This window comes from Desmodus rotundus, chromosome 11 (assembly GCF_022682495.2).
Source record: "Desmodus rotundus isolate HL8 chromosome 11, HLdesRot8A.1, whole genome shotgun sequence".
NCBI classification, from domain to species: domain Eukaryota; kingdom Metazoa; phylum Chordata; class Mammalia; order Chiroptera; family Phyllostomidae; genus Desmodus; species Desmodus rotundus.
Genome location: NC_071397.1, coordinates 22,784,550 through 22,812,193, shown reverse-complemented (window position 1 = coordinate 22,812,193; position 27,644 = coordinate 22,784,550). Strand labels below are relative to the sequence as shown.

Genomic DNA, 27,644 nt, shown 5'->3' with positions numbered 1-27,644 from the left:
ATGTGAAAGACAATAATTTGGTGTAATAGTTTCAACAAGATGAAGAAACAGAAACTTGCAATAATGGAATGCATAACACGTGTCAAGCACTGTTTTAAGGATTAATAGGAATGACTGAGCTCATACATATTCTCAACAACCTGTGATATAAATTCTAAGGCATCCTCATTTTCTAAGAGGCAATACTGAGCCTGAGAGAGAAGTAACCTACCCAGGGTCATGTCACTGGGCAGTGGGGTGGAGTCTAAACCCAGACTGTCACAGTCAGAGTCCTCATCCTTTACCCTACACACCGCTGTCCCCTCTGACTTCAAGGGGGTAAGCTTCAAGGTAAACTGATTTGAGAGGAAACCCAAATGCATATGTGTGACTCATTCTTCAGGCTAGTAAAAAGGAATTAGAAGAAATTCTCTTACTATGAAAATTTCCAAGGTCAGTACTACTTAAAAGTCAGATGACAAATCTTTAATCCTTTCTATATACACAAGCCAAGACATTCAGAACATCTCTATTCCTTGGATTATTTAAAAGGGAGTCCTGTGTAATGATCCAAAACTCTGTGTATGTTGTGTCTGAGTATATTTATTTGCCCAATTTACCATTAATTAAATGGAAGCTACGTGTACCTAAACATAGAATTTAGCTTTCATGGGGGTTCAGATATCCTAAATAACAAAGTAACGTAAAACTTCAGTGAAAAATGAAAATAAATTATAAAAATGTATTTCTAGGGAAATAGTCATGATTACTCATCTCCTTAGTAATGGCATGCTCTACTGTATTGATTTGTCCCAATCTGTGTAACTGTAACAATAAAATGTACTTTTCCTTATTATCTCTTGTCCTGTAGATGATTCACACTATTGAAATGTACTTTATGCATTATTATGTTTAATGATAGGATACCAGAGTGAAGGTGAACTGAGAATAAGAAAATAATAGGTGGAGAAGGAGAGGGAGCGTAGCTGGAAGGCCGAGGAGACCCATTAGAAGCGCTAAGATGAAACAGGTAGCTGCACGAAAGAAAGGCAGGCCGTCCCTTCACATCCTCAAGGAACGTCATGTCCCGAGATCTGCAAATCCTCATAAATCACCATCGTGTGCACCTTCTCACATAAGGCAGTAACTTTAAAAATTAAAAACACGTCTTCCCTCTGCCTGAAATACAGAACATTCCGCTACTGAATGTGTCTGGGATTTCTGTCAGCTGGCTCAGAACAAGCACTTTCATAGACCACTGCGTCTTCCCTTCACTTCCACCAGCAGGTAGCTTGTACTCCTTCGGAGTGTTTCCGTGTGTCCAGCGTTGCGTAAAGGACAAACGTTGGCGGTGGTTCCTCTCAGTGCACGTTAGTTCAAATTAGCACTTTAGAATGTTAGAAATTATTGCATATCTGATATTGACATTTGAGAGATGCTGTGCTCTTACATTTGAAGACTCTTGTAGTTTGGCATTCTATATACTGTGAGTAAAAAAAAAGCAGACCCTGTCGGAGCATTAACTCTCTGAAGTTTCTCAATAGGAATTGTTTATTTGTTGTATTTAGATTATTAAGAATATATCGAACATAGGATACTATAAAAGGTTGATTACTAATGAGTGAAACTTGGTGATGAATTGATCTGCTTGCTCAGAAGCAAGAGAGATTTGTTCATTAATTCTCTCATGATTTAATCCCAAAGTGTTCATGTATTTTAAGTAACATTCAAATGAGTTACTGAATCCATATAGTTTTCCATCTCTAATTTTACCTGTTCATTATATCAATAAAAAAAACACTTTAACCTGCAGATGAAAATAGAAATGATCACCTCCAAGTGAAATAGGTTTAAAAGAAAGTGGCCTTATGACAATTTGCAACTAAAAAATACTGAGTGGATGCCAAGTAGTTTGCTGAGCTAAATGCGCAGCTAGCTGTCACATAAGGGAAAATGTCATCGAGTTCAGCATCTTCAAAAAAAATGCAGCATCTTGGTTTAAAGATGTTCGAAAAATATTTAGGAAAAGAACAGCCACACTTTACCTTTCTATACCAAAAATTAGAGCCCTCTTGGGAAAAAGCTTAACTTTCTTTTTATCTTCACTAGTATATATTATAGATCCAGATTTGTGGAAGGCATTTATCAAGTATAACTAAATTAATAAATATCAATTTGCCTTCATCTTTTTTAATCTTATATTTCTTATGTACTATGTATGGTATATGTCAGTGATCATGATTTTATGTAAAAAACTAATATTTTATATGACATTATATGTACATACTTATCATGTACATCTATCTACCTATCTATCCATGCATTGATACTTTATAAAACTTTTGTGATAGTAATGTTTTAATTGGACAACAGCTCTCTGAAGAAAGCAGGGCAAGTTTTCTTACCCTCATTTTAAAGATAAGGAAACAAAACTTCTGTGTTTAGAAACAATTTTTTTGTATTTTTACATTACTATTCATCCCCCTTACACTCCCCTTCCCCCCACAATCAGCACACTGTTGTCGAGGAGTCCTTTTTCCTTTTTGCTCAATTCCTCCACCCCCTCACCAGCACCCCCACCTCCACAGCTGTCATCCTGCTCTCCATCTGTGAGTCTGTCTCTATTTTGCTTGTTAGTTCCATTTGTTCATTAGATTTCACATATGAGTGAAATCATATGGTATTTGTCTTTCTCTGACTGGCTTATTTCACTTAGCATAATGTTCTCCAGGTCTATCCATGCTGTCACAAAGGGTAAAATTTTCTTCTTTTTTACAGCTGAGTAGTATCCCATTGTGTAAATTGTCCCATAGTTGTTTTATCCACTCATCTACTGATGGACCCTTGGACTGCCTCCATATCTTGGCGATTGTAAACAACACTGCAATGAACATAATTTTTTTAAAAACCTCACAGGGTTACGAGGTATGTCCAAAATCACCTGAATTCTGAGTGTTAGGATTTGCTCTGAACATTAACCTCTCCAGAATAACTAACCATCTTGTTCTTGTAAACGATAGCATCAGTGGAAGACAGATCAAAGTTGTGTGAGACAGAACACTGCTCATGTGCAGTAATTATTAAATGTGTTTTAATAAAACGCACTCTAGATAAACGAAAAGTTTTGAAGTTCACTTTTACCTATATATAAACATTTACTCATATCCTTAAAAATTAACATTTAGATACCTTCTAAAGACATGTCATAACATCGAATACTTTGTAAAACAACACGGCATATTGGTATCAGATCCACATGCAATCGCTCAAAATTGAGCACCTAATGATTACAAAAGTATACACTGAATTTGTAATATCAAGTGTACCTTAAATTGAGTAATGAATTTTCTCATTAGCTGGAAGAGAATGGAATTAAAATTAATTAAAACGTGTAAAGCACTATGTAAGAAATTATCAGAAACATCTCAGTTTTTACTTAAAAAGTCACTGCAATTTCCTAATTTTAAATCAAGCACCCAATTTTCAGGAAAAGACTCTGGAACATCTGAGTCTAAATTAAACAGATGAGTAGTTGATCTTGATTTAATTTACTAAACAATTTCATTTAGCAATGAAGACACTGAGGCTTTTTTTTTTTTTTGGTAAGTGTATTTATTTGGGAGGTTTCTGCTATTTGGTCCAATTTATCTGTGTTTATCTTTATTAATAAAGTGTACTGCAAGGACCCCAAAATACCTATTTGTCACAAACCAGCTGTTGAAGTAATACATGCAAATCCATACAGATTTTACTGTTTCACAATTAATCTGCTGCACTACACTGTACAGAAAATATAGCAGCTCATCTTCCAATATAAAAGCAGCTTATTAGAGTCTTAGGCTTACTCGGTTTCCAGGTCAAACCTCATTCCTGAATTTGACATGATTTCCTGCTCTTATGATCGGTCAGAGAGCTGACCTGAGTTAAATGTATCAGGTTCTGGTGTGCTCAGAACCACACAGTTTTCTAGTTAATTTCTGAGAGCAGGAAATGCACTTTTTTATGATTATTTGTTTTATTTAATTGTTGTGCAAGTACAGTTGTCTCCATTTTACACCCCCACTTCCCCCACTTCCCACCCTTGATCCTACCCGCCTTTGGTTTTGTCCATGTGTCCTTCATACATGCTCCTGAAAACCCTTCCTAAAATATTTCCTAAAATATTTTTCACTACTCTAATTTTTGACATATGAAAATCATCCATAAAATAGCCACAGAAACATAATATGTGGATTTCTAATTGGGAGTAAAATTAAGGATTTATTATTTCATTCCTAGTCAGTTTATTTACCAAATGCCCACTCAACACATTCACAATTTTATGTCACATATTAAGGGTTTGTAAGAACAATTATAAAGGACACATGGACAATAACGGGGGGTGGGGTGGGGGGGTGGAAATGGGAGGGAGGTGGGGAGGGCTGGGGGCTAGGCTGGGGTGGGGGGAAAAGGCAGAGAACTGTACTTGAATAACAATAAAATTAGAGAAGAAAAAAATAAAAATAAAAACAAAAAATTTTATGTCACATATTTGCTTAGTAGCTTCAAAACTAAATTAGACATGATTTAGAATACTAATTAGTACATAACAATATATAGAATTAGAAAAACCATCCAGTTAAGGTACAATGAATTTGGTTTTAATGTCAAGAAATGATATATTTAAAAATTATAATAAATCAATTGCTCTGGTAAAATATTCTCAATGTGTTATAAACCATAGAGCCACCTTTGTTTATTACAAACACTAATAATAAAACTGTAGTGCTAAACCACGCAAATTCAAATTAATCCAACTACATACATTTCAGTGAAACAATGTTTAAGAAATATAAAATAAACTAAATATGAAAGGTTCATTGCCTTACATTTTTAGAAAAGTTAGCTTAATCGCCAATGAACCAGATGGTAAGTTTGTCATTTCCCGGTTGTGTTCTTATTGACAAGTTTTCAAGAATGTCTGACATTTCTTAAACTTGCCACCTCATTTGTCCTGTTTCGTGAGCCTCACGTTGATGGTAAACCATAGGACTGGAGGGAGGGGACAACCACAGTTCCACTAAAACACAGACATCAGCCTTAGTAAATGCCATGCGTGGTGCGAAAGCATCCATAATTTTCAAAAGGAAATGCACATTATCTCTCACTTCCTCAATTCTTGTCTTCCTTCCTTCCTTTCTTCCATCCCTTCTTCCATTCTTCCTTCCTCTCTCCTTTGTCTAGGTGCTAACTAATGGACAATAGGAATACTATTTATCAATTGCTCCAATGTTGGAGACATAAGGTCTCTTATATTAGAGTTAAAAACAATGAATAAATATAAATCTGCCATATCCAAATAACCACAAAAGCCAAAAATCATTTTTCTAACAAATTCAAAAATGGCCATCTTTCAGTGAAAATATATTTTCAGTCATTTTATAAAACTTTTTCCAAAGGAAAAGAGTTCAATTAATACAATCAATGACTGCTTTGCTGTGTCTTATATAAGGAAAGTAGAAATATCAGTAGGTGTGGAGTTACAAGTTAAAAAAAAGCAATCAAAACAAAGACTGAGCCTTTCTAGTGTAGTATACCAAACCTCACCTTTTGACTTGGTCTGATCAGGTTATTTCTGCTTTAACCTTGTTTTGATCTTCAGTTGGAATGCAGCAAAGTTCAAGCTACCTGATCATTTCCTTTCAACATATCACTTTTCTGTCACACTTACAGGAGTGTAGAAAATTTTTAAGTATCAATGTCCCTATCTGATAGTTTGAGGTACTGTAAGAATCTTGGGAATTTTTAATATAGTAGAAGTTCCATTAAATTTAGTTGGCAAATAGCTTCTTAGGGTTTATTCATCAAATAATTCAGGGTATAAAAGTAGCACATAAACAGTAATTGAAGAGCCATTAAGCAGTATGACTATTTGTTTTTGGTTGATAGAGGACATAAAGCTCGGTACCCTATGGTGGAAAACAGTTGGGTCTTACGATGAACTTGCCATTAAATATACTACGCCCAGACTTAGACCAGTCCCACCGTACAATACAGCAGTCAGCTGTAGTCAAAACCCCGCCCACCGTGTGGGGCGTCGTCATTTCACTGTCATGGCTGAGCTGCTCATAAATATTGTAATGTGCCTCATGCCTTATGCTAATGCAGTGACTAATGGTTGTCATTATCTTCATTCAATCTCATAAAAAACTTGCTCAGGAGACACTGATCATCGTCTGAATGCTGCTTAAAGCTAAACTGTTTTTGTAAAATACAGAATATAAAAAAGCACTTAAGTACAAGAGGTTGGATGGATAATTCATTTTGTTTTGAGTATGTTTGACAGCTGCCACTGTCGTTAAATTTGCCGTGAACCCAATTGATATCCCATATGGGAGTGCCTTATAGATGCCTGAATGTCTAATTGCGTGATGCTTTAAACTTGTTCTGCTCCCCGGGGACTGCAGGTGAAGATGTGTGACAGAAAAACCAAAGCTGGAATAAACTGGACACTGTTTGGAAGGTCAAAGTTTTTAAGGATGGAGGTGAGTCCCCTCACAGGATAGAAACCATCTGTGGTTTCATTTATGTATTTTGTTTACAAGACAGGAGCAGAGCACTTCACTATGGACCCAAAACGATGCGCTTTAATGGATGAAGCAGCTCTTTGCATCTGATTGAAACTAAGTGGGACATTAAATTAACATCCAACAAGTGACAAACTTTCCATTTCATTCTACACTGTGGCAGCATCGCAGTAGTGCGCTGGTTCTCAAGCGCACATGGTTTCATAGTCCTTACATCACCAGAACTTAAGGTTATGCATTTCTGTATTACAGAGTAAAAGCCAAAACAAAAATCCATTAATAAGAAAATATATTTTGTTGAGAGAATGTGATAAATATTCACACTATTTCTATAAGAAGGGGAGTAAGGGATAAAATGTTCCTGAGGGATGTAAATGTCACCCGCCATACCTGAACGGATCTTGATGGAGCCTTTGTCTGAAGAGTTATTGTAGTTGTCCTTTTAATATCACCTCTGCGTATTAGCAGGAGAGTTCAGTTTTATCGGTGAGAGGGCTGATATATTGTGGGCTTCCCTTAAATGTTTGTAGAATTAAATGGGGTGGAATGGAGCAGAATGGAACAGATGAGGGCCATCATTATCTGTTCCTTCCTAAAATTCTAATTTGTTCTAAAACAAAAGGAGGAATAAATATATGGCTGCATGAGTGGTCAATGATATAGGACATTCAGAAGCAAAGTTTCTGTTTTCTTCTTTATATTTAAAAAGGACTTACTTAAAGAGTATAAATTACAATTTATATGTTTGTTTAATGAGACAGGGACCTAGGTAAGATATTTCAGAAAGCTTCTCTTGAAAGTACTTAAAATAAACTTAAATGGAAGTTCATTTCCCAAGACCTTATCTTCAGAGAGAACTTAGAGACTTCAGCTAAGTTATAAATACCATCGAAACAGTGTGCCTCTTTCATCTCAGAGGAGTTGGGAAGAAGGCAGCACCATACTTTTCCGCCCATCTTGAATCTGATCCATAAATAACATCTTTCCAAAAAGTTCCATGTAAATTCTCCTGCACAATATAACACTCCCTCAGGAATTTGCTTTCAGCTGGAAAATATATTGCGGATAAGGGGCCCATGCATCCTGGTTTATTATGCCTGCTGTCCCAGCGCGATTATTAATAGCACCGCCATTCACTGTGTCCCCAGTATGCATGACAAATTATGTTAGCCTATCTATAAATAATCATGAAATGTTAATAATAATAAAATAACCTTTATTGGAAGTTTGCTATTTGTCAGAGACTTTGAAATGCTTTCATGTGTAATGACTTCTTCACAATAACCCAATGAGGGAGGTATTTTATTGTCCCCATTTTACATGTGAAGAAACAAAGGGGTAGAGAGGTTAAACAGCCTTGTCCTACTCTAACAGGGAGAAAATCTAAACCCCGATGAAGGTCTGACTCCATAGCAACATATGCCAGAGGATGACCTGCTGTCTTCCGTTTTCTGGTCAGTGTTAACTTGATTTCATTTAATGAATTCAAAGATTATCAACAGGACTTTGTGTTTCTTCCTAGCTATTATAACTACATTTTAATACGGACTGTGCACTTTAAGAGGTAGGGACAGAGCATTAACTAAACTAAAAGTCAGTGGACTGTTTTTACTGCTGTACTACATTAATGATAACAAGAACAATTTGTTAAGTGACTAGTTTATGCCAAGCACTATACAGGGTCTGGCAGAAGTAACACCTGCTTGAGTGTGGTTGGTAGGGTAATAATATGTGTGTAATGATTTATGGTTTTAGTTTGAACATTTCACCTAAAATGTCATTTGGTGTGCTTGAGTGTGATGTTGTTGTGTTACAGAATAATATGCTTAGGGTTTTGCAAAAAAGGGGGGGGCATTATTTGTGACAGACCCTGTATTTGGGGTTTCCCTGTGTTCTCTCACTGACCTTTAAAACAGCTCTGTGAGGCAGTACCTTTGAACCCCACAAAAGTGCATAAATTGCTTCAGCTATGAGCCCTAAATTGGGTCAGAAGTTAAAAATGAAGACTGTGGGAGTAAATCATTTCAGTAGGCGTCTCCAACTCGGGCATTCTATGAGAATAACTGGTTATCAGGGTATTAGGCATAATACCTGATGCTGAGGAAATCTCAGGGGCAAAGAGACTTCCCTAACACCTCATTCACATCAGCTACCGTGCAATGCGTTTAGTGCTAACTAATGGCATGTGCTTCACAACTTTCTCTTTTGTTTTTCTCCTCACCGTAGGGCAAACAAGACGAGAATTTGAACTGGAGCCAGGGTGAGTCTGACTGCACTGTGCTAGAAATAGCATCCTTCTCTGAAACTCTCTAGGAACTGCCCTGAACCTTTCTACCAAACAATGTTAAATAAAGATAAATACATAATATTTGCTCATGATCAAATCTGTTACAGCACTATTTAAAGAATATGAACAGAAACACGGTATGATAGCATTAGATAGTGGTTGTTGAAGGAAATCCCTTGTCATTTTTTCAGACAAGAAGTGTGGAAATTCTTACCGGTAGAGAGTAACTTCAATGTGCTACAGAGAACAAAGTAAATATATTCAATATCCATGCCTATACGCAAAATACGATTACGGTTCACTTGGGGATACGATACTATAGATGCACAAATAGGTTGTGTGCTATTACAAGATGCCAAATTGTACAGTGTGACTTGCACAGTTGTTCTTAACCAGGTGTGTGTTATGTGTGCTGTGTTTTAAAAATGCAGATGCCAAGACCATATTCTCCTTGACTGAATAACTTTGTGATGTTGGAGCCTAGAAATGTGTATTTTTTTTAAACTCCACAAGTGATTCTGAAGTATATTATGAATAACAACCATTGGATTAAAATATAGGTGGAACATATTTGTATGTTAATTGTGCAGATTAAAAAAGAAGAGGTTAATTTAGGTTGGGAATTAAAAAGATGGTTTCATAGAAGAGATGAGATTTGAATGAAAGATCAGACACAGACAGAAGGTAGGTGAACAGAACTTTTCATTCTTTTCCTCTTTTAGTTCAAAATTAAATCTTGCCTTTGAGGTTGCTTTTTCTCCATTTCAGATTCCTAATTGGGTTGTTATGGAATAGATAATAAAACTTATGACAATAAATACCTGAAATGTTCAATCTTGTAATATATCTACAATATGGCTACATGCAACTCAGGTTTAAAATCGCACTTGAAAACTTGCATAGTATTATAAATTAACATTAATATCTGAAATAAAGAAATTTAATCTCAATTAGCAAATTTTGATTAGCAAATTATTGATTAGCAAGTTAAGACCGCAAATGACCAAACATCAAACTCTGTGTTTTATTCAAATTTGGATTCTTAGATCTTTAGTGTAGAGCTTGGTATCTAGAATATGCATAATATATATTTGTTAGTTGAATAAAAGATTCATTTGCATTTACTTGGTGTGCTCATTCCACTTTGTTCCTGGGGCAGATTTCAATGGTCTCCACGTGAAAGATAAAGTAGTTTACCTGTAAAGGTTAGGTTGTTTGTGTGTTTGTTTTTTGACCCAGGACCGGTGAGCTGGCAAAGGCTTTCACCTCTTATTAGCTTATCAGAGTAAATTTTGAGGCTTTTTCTTTCCCTATAAAAAGAATGAAGAAAAAGAAGAAAACTGGAAAAGGCAAAGGAGTTGCAAGGGGTCCTCCCCACCTATGTTTATACACAGAACAGCTGGCAGAGCCCTCTCCTCGGACCAGTCTCTCTGGAAGGAGGAGCATGCAGGGGCCAGGCATGTCCATGGGAAGGAATAAGGCTGCCTGAACTCTCCCCAGCTCTGCCTGCAGGCCTGCTTCTTTGTCAAATGGGATTATTTTGTCATTGTTTTGGGTTGAGTTGTTAATGGAGATTTTAAAGGCATGACTCAAAGAGATCACAAAAATCTTGGTCATACTATCTTACCTCTCCCTAGCACCAGTCAAGCCAAGCTTCCTTAGCATTAATTTTTTAATTCTGTAGAAGAATTAAAAAGTGTCAGGAGATTTTCCTATTCTCCCCGTGGGATTTCATACTGCCTTTCAAAACAGTTTTTTGTGGGGTAGGGGTTGGGGGCAATAAAAAGAAGAAAGGATGGACAGAAAACAAAACAGAGGTGGAACAAGAGTATGGTGAGCTGATGACAGAAAGCTTTGATTTTTTATTCATACATGTGTTTTAGAGAGTAAAGGAGAAAATGGAAAGCATCATATAGTGTGTAGTTGTGGACAAGTATTTGTAAAGCATTTTTAGTGACGAGGAAGTTTTAATAACGAAGACAGACACTACGTTGATGGTGGAGAAGGAAGAGGCAGGATACAGAAGAGGGAGCTGGGGCAAAAGCAACGGCTGTGTTCCAGGCTGCCCAGAAGCTCGGCCTTGGTGCCACTCAAGGGAAGTCCAAGGTGGCTGTCCCCATTGTTCCTGGTTAAATTGATGGGACCCAGCTAGTGGGGCCTAAACAAGTAGCCACTCCTCTCTAAAGGACTAATGAATGAATTCTTGTGGTGACGTTATTTGGTAATAGACACATGACATTCTTATTTGGACCAAAACCCAAGCCTTACAAATTACTAACTGGAATCTTAGTAAACCCGTTAGCTACAAAATGACCTAAGGAACTGTGGTTTGGAAAATCTCTGGTACCTGGTTTAGGCATATATCTGCTGGTCGTCCTAAGGGTGGTTCCATTTTTCCAGCCTCCCCCATCTCCTCTCCAACTGCTCTGTGATTACCTAATGCCAGACAAGCCTGATTGGCATGCATGAAAAACATACCAAAAATAATTCATGATTACACTGTTCTTTATAAGCAGTGATTAAACGTGAACACATCTAACATAGTTTAATTCACACTGACTTTTATAAAACAGCTGGAAATAAAATGAATTCATGTTTTAAGAATATTTCAAGGGTAGATCATCACCTCCATGGCATACATGTCACCTTGAGCTTGACAATAATTTAATTGGCCAGTGGTGCGCTGGAGCCACAAGCTCATGGGATCCGAATATGTGCATTTCTTCCCAATGAGGCATTAGGAGACTTCACTTTGATAGCTTGAAGTGGATGCTGCTGGGAGTATTTACACCACGGAAATTGGCAAATGCTAAATCTTAGTCTATCTGAGCTGTTATGACAAACACCACAGACTGGGGGGCTTATAAACCCCATGAATTTACTTCTCACAGTTCTGGAGGCTGGAAGTCTGAGAGCAGGCTGCCAGCATGGTCAGGTGGGGACCTTTTCCTCGGCGGCAGATTTCTCCTTATACCCTCATATAGCGGAGATGGCTAGGGAGCCCTGTGGGACCTCTTCTGTAGGAACACTAATCCCACTCAAGAGGTCACCACCTTCATGAATTCATCACCTCCCAACAGCCCCATCTTCTAACACCATCCCATTGGGTATTAGGGTTCCAGTACACAAGTTTAGGGGGCTTTTTATTTTTCTCTTTCAGAAAGCTAGTGAGCCAGTTTGCCATCACACCACTGAGTTACACTCACATTTTAGAAGCAGAGACTCCATATAAATTTATGTCTCTGTGATTAAGATCATTACTTTTGGGTAAAATAGTTAAAGAAGACGCTGCTTGAGACAGTATTTTGTTAAACTGCTAAGACATATTATTTTATTAATTGTGACTTAACCTCCCTTTGCCATAGTCTCCCCATCCTTAAAATGCTAACCCAATAATACCTACTTCATAGAACTGTTCTGATGGCTAAATGAGGTGATATTTGTCATAGACTTTAACAAGTGCCTGACACAGAGAAGGTGCTCAATAAGTATTTTCTGTTACTATCAACAGTAGATAAGACTATATGGTTTTTTTACAGTCTTCTCCTAAAAGACTGCCTAATTTCAGTGTTGTTTTCCTTGTTTTGCTTTTATATCTTTCCAAAGCCCATACCCAACTTGCACAAGTTCTGCAAAGAACAGTTTAATGAAAGCACATCAAATCACTTTGAAATGCATAAAGCACTATGTAAATGAAAGGTGGAATAATTATGTTAAAGGCATCATCTTGAATTTTGTTTATACTGCATCTTTGAAATGAGCATCAGATTTTTCTCTAGGCAGTTACGGCTCCTACAGAAACAAACACAGATGTCGCCCAAACATCCTACTGAATAGTTTTAGGCAATGGCATTTATCAAAATACCTCCGGTCACTAAATGTACAAAGGCTCAAGACAAACCTCACGTCTCAGTGTCAGGCCTGCATGGTAATTTAGGCAAATAAGCCTTTGTTTGATAATTCAAGGATTTTCTGATTGTAGAATGCACTAACACAACAAAGAGAGAATCTCACATGTCGGCTAAGTTTTACAGAATAGGATCTGAAAATGCAATTTCTTTTAGAGAAAAAAATCAGTTATTTCTGATGAGCGTTTCTAGCCAAATTAAAACTAATTTGGGGGGGCCATGCATGCAGGTGTTCCCATTTTACGTTGACCTGGTCAAGCAAAGCAGAGGAAGGGGAGAAATATGTTTTAAAGACATTTTTCTTATACTGAAACTTTCTAAGAACCCAGTCTTTGGAGTGCAGGCTTCCTTTTTTCAACAAGATAGTCCTGTGAGTTCTGTAACTTAATTCTTCTAGTTGGGTCCTGCGCCAGTCTGCCGTTGGATGCACGCCCTCGCTCCCTGGCTCCACGCACAGGAAGGAGATCTGGCTCCAAGGCCTCCCTGCCCAGAGCACCGTCTCAGCTGGCTTGCAGATGGCTCCTGTCAGTGGGGGCTGGGAGGTGGGGACAATGGCAGAAGAATTGAGCTTGGGAAAAAGAAAGGAGTCAGGGCATTGCTCTGGACATTATTTGCCTCCTCCACCTTGCCAGGCAGCAGCTCTGTCTCTCCCATGCTCCACCTGCCACCACTGAAGGCTGCCTTGGTTCCAGTTCCCACCAAGCAATCCAAGGGTACTGTGTTACATACAGCAGCCTGTCCCCATCCTTCCATCCTTCCAGCCTGGGGTCGGTGATGAATCCCTCCTGTTGCTAAATCTGGTTCCCTCACTTTTCTCTGCTTGGTTTCTTCTGTCTCTTTCATCACCTGTTTTGGGCTTTAATCAGTTGCCTACATTAGAGGCCAACGTTTAGATATTCCAGGTGAAATCTGTTTCCTGGACCCTGACTAACCCAAGGTCTAACACAGGTACTGCTCAACTGAACTCTTAGACAAAGTACACTGTTGGAAGTTACTCTAAAGAGTTCAGAGGACCTTCTGGAGCATGAACTCCTGCAATCACTGTTCTCTTGGCAGCCCTTCCCTTGTGTTAAGTGAAGATTCTACCTTGAGCCTGCTCTGTGCTATGTTCCTGAGCTGGAGGCAGAGAAAAACTATTTTTCTCTGTTTCTAACATTGGTCTCACAAGACCCTCAGCCATTACACTTGATTGTTTGGCTAGCCTGTCCACCTTCTTCAGGCCACACCCTTCAAATTCACAGCAGGGAGCTGATATATACATGATTCTTCTACCAAATGTCAGTACCTTTCCTAGAAAGTTACAAGGGTGACAGGGTCTCCGGGTGATTTCCACAGGCATGGATGAAAGGATTGGGAAATGGATATGCAAGCTGATGCCATTCTAAAACTCTATCCCTGCTGCTTTCTTCTCAGGAAAGGACATCTGGGCACCAAAACCACTCGATGTTTTAAATGGTTTGCAGGGGATTAAATTAATTCTAGGAGTATCCTCTGAATTCAAAGATGTCAAATTAGGGTTGTACATCCTGTGCATTTGTTAAATTTATTTTGGAATTTGAACATTGAAACATACATTAATGAGGCATTTCTAAAAATAATATTTTATAAAGATATTCACCTTTATGCATACACCTCATCCCACTGCATTGCCCACACTCTTTGCCTTCCTGAAATGATCTTCCTTTTCCTTCCATTTTTGTTGTGTTTTGAATTCTTGACCAAATAATCCCATGTCTAGGAGTGTTCTCTGAACTTTCCTACTGGTTGTCTGGGACTGTCCACTTGGCCCCAGTCTATGCCCCCATCTTGTGCTGTGTGAAGTAAACTACGTCTCTCTGTCTCGCATCAGCCTTTATGCTCCAAAATGAAAGGGCTGTGTTTCTTCTTTGCAGTCCAGTGCTCTGTAACTTCCTAGACATTTAGGGATCATTAAACATATATTCGTTGAGCCATTTTTTTAAAAGCACTCTGAGAGTTCCCAGGCTTCTCACACTGGATGAAATTAGTATTTAGGATCACGGGATGAAAGATTTGTGTTGGTTTGGTTTGCTTTGTTTTTTTGCACTGGGAATATTTTTTAACAAACATAAAGCAGACTCCGGGTATTTCATAAAATGTCTGATGTGTGTGCCCCACATGTAGAAGTACTTGTGTTTTGTTGAATGACATTGGCAAATAGGGAGATAGGAACACAAGAGGAATGGAAGCACCTTAACAAGTTTAGGGCAAAGCTTTTCAGTTCATTGTCTTCTCTCCCCCTTCACTAGTGGTTCCATCCTCTTTCTGTGTGTGTCTTCCTAAATTCGAGCCCTGATTCTGTATCCATCTGCATCTATTCCCACGGCTTCTACCACCAATTAAGTAAATGCCATGTCTCTAACTCATTTCCCTTGAAAAGGATGAGTTCAGCCATGCTCTTTTTATTCCTTTTATAATGGCTCTCTCTGCACACATTGGCCCATTGCCTCCGGTGTCATTTCTCACGCATCAGTTTATTCTACTCAATTAGATCAGAGCTTTGCGGTCACAAGTACTTTTTCCCTCTCCTCACAGCATGTTCACAACATAGGCTTGTGAACTAAATATTCTCTAGATTTCACCAACATCTGTGCCAGTATTTTTAGTTCCTCGTCAAATGAACACATGACTGTGCTCACTCTGCAGCTGGCCCCCTGGGCGTTTGTCCGCTCACACAGGACACAGCTCTGGGTGGTTCCTTTACTCCAGACCGGAGAGTCTGCAGGCTTGGCTGGGCAGCACAGAGACTTCAAGACTCTTTTACCACTTTTTTTTAAAGCCAGGAATATTCCTAAGCTCCCTCCCCCAGGAACTAACTATAGCTCCCCTAGTGGTTCCCACTACTGATAACTGGCTGCTGTCACTGGACCAGTTCATTTCCTTCATAGCACTTAGGATAATTCATAACCATATACATATATATACATATAAATACAGTGTGTAAAATATACAGTAGGTATAAAGTATACTCACATATGTGTATAAGTAATATACACATACACAAAACACCCATATGTGTGAGGGTACATAGGTGTGCGTGTGTTTTATGTTTGCATTTTCTCTTTCTGTCCCCAGATTTTCTTCACAACGACTTGCTTCATCACTTAACACCCAAGTCTAGCACAGAGCCGGGCACATCGTGGGTAGTCAGAAATACTTGTTGTGTAAATAATATGTGAATGAATGAGTGAAGCTGTGAGAGCAAAGAACCCTTCCCAATCTTAGTCACATTCAGTCTCGTCTCTACTGTGAAAGGCAGAAGAGAGAAGTTGAAGCATAGAAAGAGAAGGGAGTCAGTGTGCTTCTCTCTGCTCTAAAACTTCATACTTTATAATACCTCCTCCCAGAAGGAATCTCACAGAGCTCTCAGTTTGTGTTCATCTGAACCGGGGAAATAGGTGGAGAAGAAAGTCTCTGCTGTCCACTGTCGTCGCTACCCACTAATCAAAACTACAAATATTTTAGCAAAAAAGTCAATGATTTTCAAATAGTATAGCGAAAACCTGATTAGGCATCCCTACTTTCACTGTCACAACCTTCTGTTTCTTCTCAGTGAGCACAATCCTGAATATAGCTGTAGCAGAGCCCTCCTCTCCCCCAAATAAAAACTCTAGTCACTAAGAAGAAAGAGTGGGACATAACTAGAGAGTAAGCAGTAGAGTGCGGTGACTGACAGCAGGGACTGTGAGGACGGCCTGGTTTCAAGTCCTCGCTGCGCTTCCTGTGAGATTTCAGGCAAGGTATGGGGCCTTGGTTTGCTTCTGGTTCCTCATTTGTGAAGCAGATATAGTAATAGTACCTAACTCACAAGGTTTCTTATGGGATGGAGTAAGTTACAACATGTGAAACTCTTAGAATAAGACCTGGCACATAGCACACACTCAGTAAATGTTCAGTAATCATATTCTTATTCTTCGTATCATTATTTTTGCCACCATCTCCAAATTAAGGCAGGTTTACTTTGAATACAGAATGGAAAAACTCTCATTCAGAATGAGCAAGGGAAAAAGCAGAGAGACAATGCACACATAAGTAATAGTAAGTATGAAAAAGAAATATGGCCATAGATACATATCAGTCTGAAAAGGCATGGTAGAAGGTCAGAATTCAAAGCCTTTATGACTTCTTGATAAATAATTTTTCTTTTTATTCTTACTCTTAATAGAAAATATTCCTTCATATACCATTTAAATACCCAACGATGATGATTACTTTTATCTCATCTTTCTTCATCTAAAACATTTGGAGGACAGCAAACTACAATCTACTTTTCAATAACCCCAATTCTTGTAAGGGAATCACAAGTAATTTAAACCTGTTTATTCAAAAGGTATTTTCAAACCTGTTTATTCAAAAGGTATTCATAGTACCCTGAGTTGTTTGAATTCCTTTCCCTCATCATGCAAGGCCTTAAATTTCCCATATTGTTTACCTGTGTAACATAATACAACACCACATTTAGCCCTTAAAAAACAAAACAACACACAAAAAAACTTCAACTAACTGCACGCTTCCCTGCTTATTTGTTCTTTATGAATATATGCATGTCTTTCATTTGAGAAATATTTATTAGGCTCCACTATGTGCTAGGCACATTACACTAGAAACTAAGCTTTAAAAAAGCAATGGACAAACAAGAAAGAAAGCGAACACCACAAAGTCTCTGCTTTCATGAAGTCTAGAGTCTAGAGGAGCTGTGAAGCAATAAACAAAACACATAATATTTCAATTACAAATTGAGATCATTGCTACATCAGAAATAAATGGAGAGCTTAAGATAGACTAAGAGAGAATGGGTAGTGGGGGCGGGGGGTGAGGACGGTGTCAGGCAGGTTACAGAAGGCCTCTCTGAGAAAGTAACACTTGGGCAAACTCCTCTAGGAAGGGAGAAGAGGAAACGGCCATTGGAAGTGCTGGGAGAGGAGCGCACTCCGGGCAGAAAGAGCAGCCGTGCGCAGTCAGCGGGTCTGCACCTGGACACGGGGAGCACTCGGGTGAGTGGCGTAAGAGGGTCTGGAGGGACAGGTATATGTCAGATCATGCTGGGAGGTTCGATTTGGATGTTCTTAATGTAGAACCGACACTGTTAAAAAGGATTTAAGCCAAGAGCTGGCGTGAGTATGATCTATGTTTCAGAAGATAGCCCTGGTTTCTTTATGGGGAATTTATGGAAAGGATATGAGTAACATAGGAAGACAAACTAGTAGAATATTAGAGTAATCCAAGCTAGGGAGATGTATAGCTCAGTCTTAAGTGTTGGCAATGGGGGTGTGGAGAGCTCGATGTGAGAGTTACTTAGGAGGTAGAAATGACAACATTTGATGATGGATTAGATTAGAAAGGGAGCAATCATGTGCGACTTAAGTTTCTGCCTCAAATATTAGGTGATAATTCCATTTACTGAGAAGGAAAAACTGAAGAAGTACCAGGAGTTCTGTCCTGATCAGGTTAATTTCATGATACATATGTGACACCCCAATAAAGATGTTAAATAAGCATTTGATTATACCGATGTGGAGCTGTTATAAAAATGAGCCAAAGATGACTTCTCTGTATTGGTCGCTATGTCTTTTATTTCTCCACTGCAGCCTGAGACCCATTAGCTCAAAAGCCCGTGAGGGAAAAAAATCAAATGTTTACACATCCATTTATTTTTTAAATAGGACATACAAACAGATTTTTTAGCCATCTAGCGCCTCCCTGTTTTGCACACCCCTGCAAAATCTCACCCCACATCTGCTAGCAATAGCTAAAGCCAGGCCCTGAAGACCTCAAACCATGGAAGCCCTTCTGAGCTCTCTGACCCAGACTGCCCACCATGCAGCGCGGTGACTTTGCCTGCATACAGAAGCTCCCTCTCCAATGCCCCTCTCCCAGGATTTCCCTCACCCTCCTCCACCTGAGTAGCTTCCCTGAGCCCTGGTCTCTGTCTCTCAACTGATTTCTGCTCTGAGGGTCTTTCCCCAGTGAACCTGTCAAAAGCTGCTCCAAATAAAGTTTGTGTGTGCTACTGCCACCTTGTGGTGAAATCTTTCTCCTTGATCAGCAGCAAAATCTCTTGAACCCCCTACATAAGCTCAAAGGAAAGATGTGATTTCGTATGACTGTATGTAAATAATTAGCATGGAGACAGCAATAAGGCCATAAGAATCAGTGATACTATTGCAACAAAAGAGTACAGAAATAAAGCAAGAGAGCTGGGGACTAAATCTGAAGTTTTAGATTTAAAAATGTGAGGTCTAGTAAAGAGGAAAAACATGCAAATATAACCACTTAGTTCATTTCTCCTTGTCCTCTATGACTCAGGCCAGACCTTGGTTCTTTTAGGACAAAACCCTGTCTCCTCCTCTACTGAGCCAAGCTGTGTCAGAATGACCGCCCTCTTCTCTGCTCCCGGGCGTTTCTGTATTGTTGCTCTACCACAGATTGCTGGAAGTACCTAGTTGTTATTTGTCTGCCCCCACGTGAGGCTCTCCTTTAAACAAAACATGAGTTCACCTCTAGATTCCAGGGACCCACCACAGCACCTGAAAAAGCTTGCCATACAAAAACGTTCTGAGTGACGGCCTTAACCAACAAATGAGTCACGCAATCTGACTCTATTAAAGTGGGCGGGGCCACGGTGGTGATAGCGGTCCTGGGGTGGCTGTGAAATGTTAGGACACCTTTCGTTTTCCTAATGATGGCACTGCACTCCATTCCTCCTTCCCCTTGGAAGTCTGATTCTACTCCCACCCTAAGGAAAGACATTGGGACGTTGGGCTTCCATGCGGTGAACCCCAGGAACCATATGTACAGACAATGGAATGATGTGAACATACTTCCAGTTACTGGAAAGGCAGCTAGTTCCATCCAAGCTCAAGATGGTGTAATATTGAGGGCCGTTCTAAAGTATATCCTGCAAGATTATTACATTAATTAGGTTTGGCTTCTTTAAATGAAATTTAAAATGGCATTTTGGGGGAAGTTGTATAAAATCTGAATTTGAGTCACCCCTGAGACAATTCTTTATTCTTAATTAGAACCCCTTTTTGTGATTTCAATGTAGTTACCATTTGATTTTCATGTAAGGGTGCAAGGCTGGTCCGAGAATGTTATGGAAGTGTTAGGGAATTTTTATTAAGATACATGTTCATCATTCAGAATTTGGCCTTTGAAAACAAAAACTAACTGATATTAGAAGTCTATGACCTCTCCATCCCCACATTTGATGACTAAGGTAGAGTAAGCATTCATACATATTCCACAGCAAAAAGTGAAAACTGGAATGCATAAAAGATCGTGGGCGCTAATCAAGTAACACAAACTTGGATCCAGAAAATGTTTCTGACATGTGGTGGCACAATATCCTGTTTCCTTAACGATGAAACAAAATTGGTTGCATGACATAATTAATGAAAGCTTTTCGGTATAAATGGTAAATAATCAGCAATTTTTTGCATATTGATTGAGAAGCATCCTGATTTCAAAATTTAAAAATGTAATGTGTGTCTTACAATTGATTTTTAAAAACTTATGTGTACAACTAATAACTGAACTGAATTAATTTCTGTAGCTGGGAGTAATGGTTAATGAATGTTTTAGAATTCTGCATTTATATTATGTAATTATCTATAATTATATATAACTGTAGATAATTACATATTAACTTCCATAAACATATGTTTTATTGACTTCTATCTGTTTGGGAGAACACTGACTCAGGTTGGTCCCTCCTCTGAGACATAAACAAGTAAAATTATAGACCTAAGTATGAAAATACAACATACCAATTTATTACTGTTGCTATCAGTAAACATATTCATAATAATTCATTGTTTACAGAATGCTTTCACCATCATTTCTCAGTGATCTCATTTTATCATTAGAGCTGTAGCAGGAGAGGTTACAGAGGCAATAGAGCTTGCACATTTAAATACATAGCAAATGTACTCATTTTCTACTTTTTCTTTTTTTCCTGATAAAAGATAGAAACAAAACAATTCAAATACATGCCCTGGCTGGTGTGGCTCAGTGTATTGAGCACCGGCCTGCAAACCAAAGGGCCGCAGGATCAATTCCCAGTCAGGGTGCATGCCTGGGTTGCAGGCGAGGTCCCTAAGAGGGGGCACATGAGAGGCAACCACACATTGATGTTTCTCTCCCTCTCTTTCTCCCTGCCTTCCCCTCTCTCTAAAAATGAATAAATAAAATCTTTTAAAAAAAGAATTCAAATACCCAATCTTTCTGCTTGTGTAGTGAATGAAGTGTGTGTGTGTGTGTGTGTGTGTGTGTGTTGAAAGTAAAGATGATATTATGGTTGCCAAGGAGCCTCAGGAACTTTGAAGACCAGATTCAAAAACCGGACTACAAAGGCCATATTCTTTACAACATTTTAAGTTAAAGAAATCAGAATAATTATCCTCTTAAAAATGGACAGAACAGTATGTATTGCAATGTCTCTATAATTCTCAAGTGCTATACTATACATTTGTATACCCAAAGTAATGCCCATATACATTTTTTATTTTCTTATGTGATAAGTGACCCTCTAGAAGTAAGAAGGAGTTGGTGTATTTTTTTCAACCCACAAAAAGCCACACAGGAAGAAAAAGGTAGCTGTCATCTGAGGAACAGACACATCCTGTGCATATCTGGCCTTTTCTACCCCTCTGGGTCTGGAAGAACTCTCAGTACAAAATGGTTTAAGGCACTTGGTGTTCTGAGAGCTTTTTAGTGTTTACTGTAGGAAAAAATGCCTGTTTACAGCACTGTATGCTCACTCACATTACATCCCTGTAATTGGAAATTACCAAAAGGAGACATCACCGCTGTGTTCAAATATGAACGTTTCCTGGTTGGCCGGCAGGAGTTGTCCGTGATCATGCCATCACCGAGCGACGGGGCGCGCTCTAAGCTTTTTTGCCTGGACTGACTCATTCAGTCCTCAAAACAGCCTCCCAGGTAGGTGTTATATAGGTAGACCTGTCTTACAAATGAGGAGGCTGAGGTTCAGGGAGATTACACACCTTTCCATAATCATACAACTTACAAGCGTTAAACTTCATAAAGACGACAAGAGACTGTTCGAAGCACAAATATGTGTGTTTCTTGGAAGGAGTATGAGGATGCTGTGCCGTGACAATCACCAACCTAAACAGCACAGTCCTGCCTACCTGGGTAATTTAGGTGATCCATTATTAACTGATTTGGAAACGAACTTCTTTTTCTCCTGCCAAAGGTTTCTGAATCTTTAATGTACTCTCACCCTGCGTAAGTCTCCAAGAGGAGATGTAGTTTTCCCGCACAATTTGACCACCGATCTTTTCTCTGCCCCTGTCTGCATACAGCGGCACCTTGTGGCGGCAGCGCTCCGGGAAATGCTTTGGAAAATAATGACGTTATCCATTGCCCAGTCTCCGTGCGCTACTCAAGTACCACACGTCCTTCATGGAAACTTCCTCCCTCATCCCCAGAAGCAATTTTTTTCAAATCTTTTTTGAAATTTCTGATATAGAGTAGTTATGTGATCGATATAACCTGTAACTATAGAATTGTTTAAAAATATATGTATCAGAACATATTTGCATATACATGCATATGTATATGTATACATATCAGAATATATACATGTACACCATAATTTACATATTCAAATGAGCTATCCTTTAAGTGACCACCACGGGAGCCATGCATCGCCCAAAGAACCTTTGAATTTCCTCTTGGAGACGACTTTATAGATGTGCATTTTGGGTATCCTCATGATGTTCTCATCCTCTCAGGATTGAAGAATTTCTGGAACAAAACAAAAGTATTTGAAACAAGTTGAAATTGAGACTATCAAGTAATGAAATTGATTTTCTTGTGGGACCTAGAAATTGGTTCTGAGAACAATTGCAAAAGTGGATCAGAAGATAGATATAGATATGGATATGGATATAGATATGGATATATAGATATGGATATGGATATAGATATGGATATGGATATAGATATGGATATGGATATAGATATAGATATGGATATGGGTATGGATATGGATATAGATATGGATATAGATATGGATATGGATATAGATATGGATATAGATATAGATATGGATATAGATATAGATATGGATGTAGATAGGTACAGATACATGTCGGCGTTGTTTAAATAGGGACAAGGCTGATGACAGGCCTACTTTGGGGAGGCAAATGCACTTGTTACATTACACGACAGGTTATGTATTTAAAAACCTTCAAGCAAATTAAATATGTGAAACTCTTGGGTATAAGACAATAGGTAACAAAAGAAATAATGAAAATAAGAAAGTGAGTGCCCCACATAGCAGGTGAAAATAAAGAATAAATTTCATTGCCAAAAACAACAGAGAGAGAGAGAAGCCCCAGTTACTGAAGCAGGGGCTGAGGAACGGGGCTATCCTCTGCTTGAGTCTTCTTTCTGGTTTTGGCTCTTGAGGGATCCTTTGAGTTTTATTTGCTAAACCCTAGAGCTTCTCTGATGCATTTAATATCAGAAAAGTGACTAGCTCTCACTTCAGGCAGACCTGGATTTGAATCAATGGACCATTTACAAACAAGTTACCAATCTCTCCAAGCTTCGGTTTTCTTACCTAGAAGGTCGTTGAATTGACAGCACTGAACATGACCATTCACAAATACACTTAGCCTAATGCCCAGCACAGGCCCCATTTAAATGTGACGGCGTATTTGATAACTAGAATTTAAACATCATAATGTTTTAAATTTGTGAAGGCACTGCTTTGCCTTGGTCTCTGTCTTTGTGTATAGCCTTTAGGATTCCTCCACCAGCCCCTTAGGCATAGACCACTCTGCCAGAGATTAGGGACACAGATGAAAGACAGAAGCTGTGTTCTGAAAAGCTTATGATTGACTGAAGAAGTGAAGCTCATCCTTGTTATAATACCATGAGAAGAAAAAAAATCCCAAGGAAGATAGAACTTTGCCCAACCTTACCAAGTGAGAGGCTGATGCTGAATAGGACCAGGAAAGCCTTTATGCTAAGAAGCAATGAAAAGAATTGGAGGATGTCTCAGGTAGCAATGTATGGAAAGAGATGCTTTACATAATAGGAACACTAAGGAGCCGAGGAATGGAGGCCCAAAAGTACAGGGTATTTTCAGGGACATGTAATTAGTTCTGTCGGTTTGCTGTTTCAAGTGCTTAAAGAAGGCATAATTGGAATGCAGACCCTAGACAGATTTGTGAGGCCCAAAATGCTGGGCGAACAAAAAAAGGACTTTAAAAGAAAAAAAAACAGGCAACAGTGAGCCACCGAGAGTTTTGAATGTGGGAGTGGTGTGTTAAGTGCCACATTTTAGGAAACCTAATCTGGAAGCACCTGATAGTGTGTGATGGAAAGGAAAAGATTAGAAGTAAAACACCACCAGGAAAGCTGTTGAAGTTGCCCACAGGCAAAAAGGAGGTGCACCTCTGTCAATGGAAGAAAGGGCAGACTGGTGGGTGCCAGCTGGGAGTTACTGGTGTTTCTTTGTCAAGCACAAGAATGTAACAGATTTTATGCTTCGGGGGCAGGTGACTGGGGCTTGCTGATGGAGATAACTGAGGTTAGAGGCTTTGAATCATTACCTAAAGGAATCCTAAACAAAAGCTGGTTTAGGAAAGTGGCAGCAAAGGTGAAAAGACGGGAATGAGTAAGAAAGACATGAAGTCTAGTGTTCTATTTTCTGTCTTCCCATTTTCTTTAGCATTTTCTACTTGGTCAAGTCTCCAATTTGTATGCTAACTTACCTGACCCCTGGTGTGACTGTTAAAGGAAAGTTTTATTCACATCATTTTCCTTCCGTGACATTGACGATGAGTGGAGGAGTGGATCCAATTCAGCAAACAAGGGGAAAAATTACTCTTTGCTTTTTACAGAGTTGTCGGTCATTCTCGGGATAAGAGAATAAGTTATTTTGGGTCAGTGGCTATTTGACTCTCAGACAGCCACGAATAATAAACATGGTGTCCGTAAGGGCAAAAATCCAGACTCGCTAAACATCCAATAGTCTTCTGTGACATACGAGGAAGTAGGACATTGTGAAATTAATGTGATGTTTTCTTCTCACATGTTAAATTGCTACCTAAGTGTTGGGTTAAACCTTGTAAATTAAAATTTATTCAAGTCACTAGAGTCCCTTATACTTAGCATCTTAAATGACTGAAACGGTGTTCTGCTACTATGATAGGGACTAAAAGGTTATTCTACAGCACTTCACTTAATATATTTTTGAATTTTATGGAAATATTCAAACTTACTGCAGTAGAGAGGTATAATATAATGAACGCTATGAATCCTTCACTCTGCCTCAATAATTATCAATATTTCATCAAACATTGTCAACTTTTTTTTATCTCTTGTACTTTTTTATTGGAATATTTTATATCAAACATTTAACATGTAAATAATTTAGTGTGCATTTCTAACAGATAGGAAGTATTTTTGACATAATAAGCATGTTTTTGTCACATCATCTGTTACTCATTCCACATTCACATGTCTGCAACAGTCGTCCTTTCATTTTTTCTCGACATTTGTCTATCGGAAAAACACTTTTTATTTCATATTCTGTAACCAAGTTGCCACACTGTTTTCTACTTCTAAAACAAAATCATAATTCATTCAACATTCACTCCACTACTATGTGATAAATAATTACCGCGTTATGTACAGGACAGTGTACTGGTGTCGAGTGTGGCCCAAAGATGTGTGTGAATCATGGCCCCTACTGCTATGACTTCACAGTCTGAAGGAAAAAGGAAAAATAATAATGCTCCAATAAAATGACAACAACACACAGAAGTTAAGTGGCATAAGATGCGATGCTTTTAAAGGCAGAGGCATGCCTGAGAAGACAAAGGGAGCCCTTCTAGAGAAGTTGGCGTGTGACCCGGGTGGTTTAGACTAGAGTGACCAACAACTCAAGAGGCAATCGGGCTTTAAAAAGGGGAAAAAGAGAAAGTGCATTCCATGACTGACAAACTTGGGGGAAAAAAGAACATAAACCTTAGAAGTGAAGGAAGTAGGAGGTACATTCGAGGGATTAGAAATGCAATAATTCAGCTGATGCAGGACGTGTGTGAGAGAAATACAGGTACGCAGGGGGACCTTAAATATCAGGCTACATAGCTTGAACATGTCCCCTGGATCAGAGAGCTGTTAGCTCCTTTCAGTTTTCCAAGTACTGGAGATTCTTGACATGATATAAACATAGACATTCTATTAGTAAGCAAAACGTATCAGTTTATTTCATAAGGAAACGTAAAAAACTGTTTATGCATTCCAATAGCAGTCATCTTCCAATATTTATGGCAAGTTGGCAAGATAATTTAATGTTTTTGTTTTTGTTTTTGTTTTTGCCCAACAGCTATCAATGCTCCACTTAGGAGAACGCAGACACATTGGAGCTTATTTAACCAGCACCCACGACCCGGCAGCCAAGTGGCCTTCGTAAAGCACGGACTAATTGTTTGTGTCCTAGCATAAAACAGCAACAACGCTGCAGCAGGAGAGACAGAAGAGCACTCTAGTGAAGGCAGATACAGCAGCCCTGCCCACCTCAGACTCGACACTTTTCATCTACTATAGAAATGCAGTGACGTTTGTATGTGTGTACGTTAGGGGGCTTGGGGGCCAATCAACAATAAATATATATTGACCCATAAATTTTCTTTTTACCAGCACAATGCTAATTGATTTTCATCATTAAAAGATCCTCACGTGGCAGCTGAACTATCAAAGCCTTCAAAGGAAGTATGCATTGAACTTAAGGTAGCTTGATTAGTAAGTAACTTCTTCTTGCATGATGTTCTTTAGTAAAAATATCCCATATCATATCACATATACCAGAGTTTGTGCTAGACTTTGAGAGAATAAAATTGTGCATAAGATGTGGTCCTGGTATCCCAGAGGCTTATATTCTAGTATAAATGATTAAACATGCATACATAGAAGTTAAATTATAGGCAGGATTGAAACAGAGGTGTCAAATTGCATTAAGCTAGGGTTTTCCAACTGCCATTTTGAATCAGATCATTCTTACTGGTGAAGAGCTAAGCTATATATCGCGGGGTGTTTAGCAATGTCCGTGACCTCTACCTGCTAGATACCAACAGGAAGCAAAGATACCTTCAGATATTGCCAACGGTCCCCTGAGGACTGCGTGAAAAATCTCTTGTGATTTTGAACCACTGTATTAGTGGGAAAGTCCTATGTGTATTTGCTAATGAGTATAACTTCTAGTTGGAGAAATCAAAGTCCATAGAGGGAAGAGCAGCCGACGTGAGAAGGTTGAGAAGAGGAGAGAAATTCAGGACTAGAGAAGACAATGAGAAAGTGGCTAAACGATGATGGGAAGCCAAGTGGGTAAGTATGAAATATGTTCGAGAGTCATGTAGCACTGGTGGCTAGTAGGAGAAAACTGATAAAGTAAAAAAAATCCAATTATGGAGGTCCTTGCATATAAAATAAAGAGAGATGGTTTTCATTTTGTAGGGATGCCGTTCGCACAGGGAAGAAATGAATAAAACTCATTTCAGAAATGCTAATATGGCAGTTCTGGCAGAATGATTTGGGCAAACAAAAACGTCCATTTGAGGTCTGGGACTCAGTTAAGGACATAATGTGGCAGAAATTGGAGAATATATTTGTGGGAGATGTATTTCCCAACATGGAATGAGAGAAGAAACACTGCTGAAGAAGTGGAGTCGAGATCTTGCTTCTATGTGTGATCCCACGTATTGCTGTTGAAATTGTTTCTTGTAATAGAGCTGACACTTCCTGATGGAGCTGACTGGCCGGTGTGCCCAGGTTCTCTGGGACTCTGTGAACAGGAAAGCTGTCACTGATGTTGCAGAGTTGTGAAAACAAAGATAATATTAC

The 27,644-nt window shown here is 38.8% G+C and overlaps 1 protein-coding gene across 2 annotated transcripts in view; it reads left to right on the top strand.

The window, feature by feature from the left end:
- Positions 1-15,909, top strand: part of KHDRBS2 (KH RNA binding domain containing, signal transduction associated 2) — a 544,593-nt gene extending 528,684 nt beyond the window's left edge. Inside the window, exons 11-14 of one of the 2 annotated variants that reach the window (XR_008425555.1) lie at positions 6,426-6,503; positions 7,920-7,999; positions 8,772-8,805; positions 15,834-15,909. The gene's annotated coding sequence lies outside the window, so the exon portion shown is untranslated. Of the gene's footprint in view, positions 1-6,425; positions 6,505-7,919; positions 8,000-8,771; positions 8,806-15,833 lie in introns of those variants that run through there. The other variant, XR_008425556.1, reaches the window with a different exon arrangement.
- Positions 15,910-27,644: the final 11,735 nt, after the last annotated feature.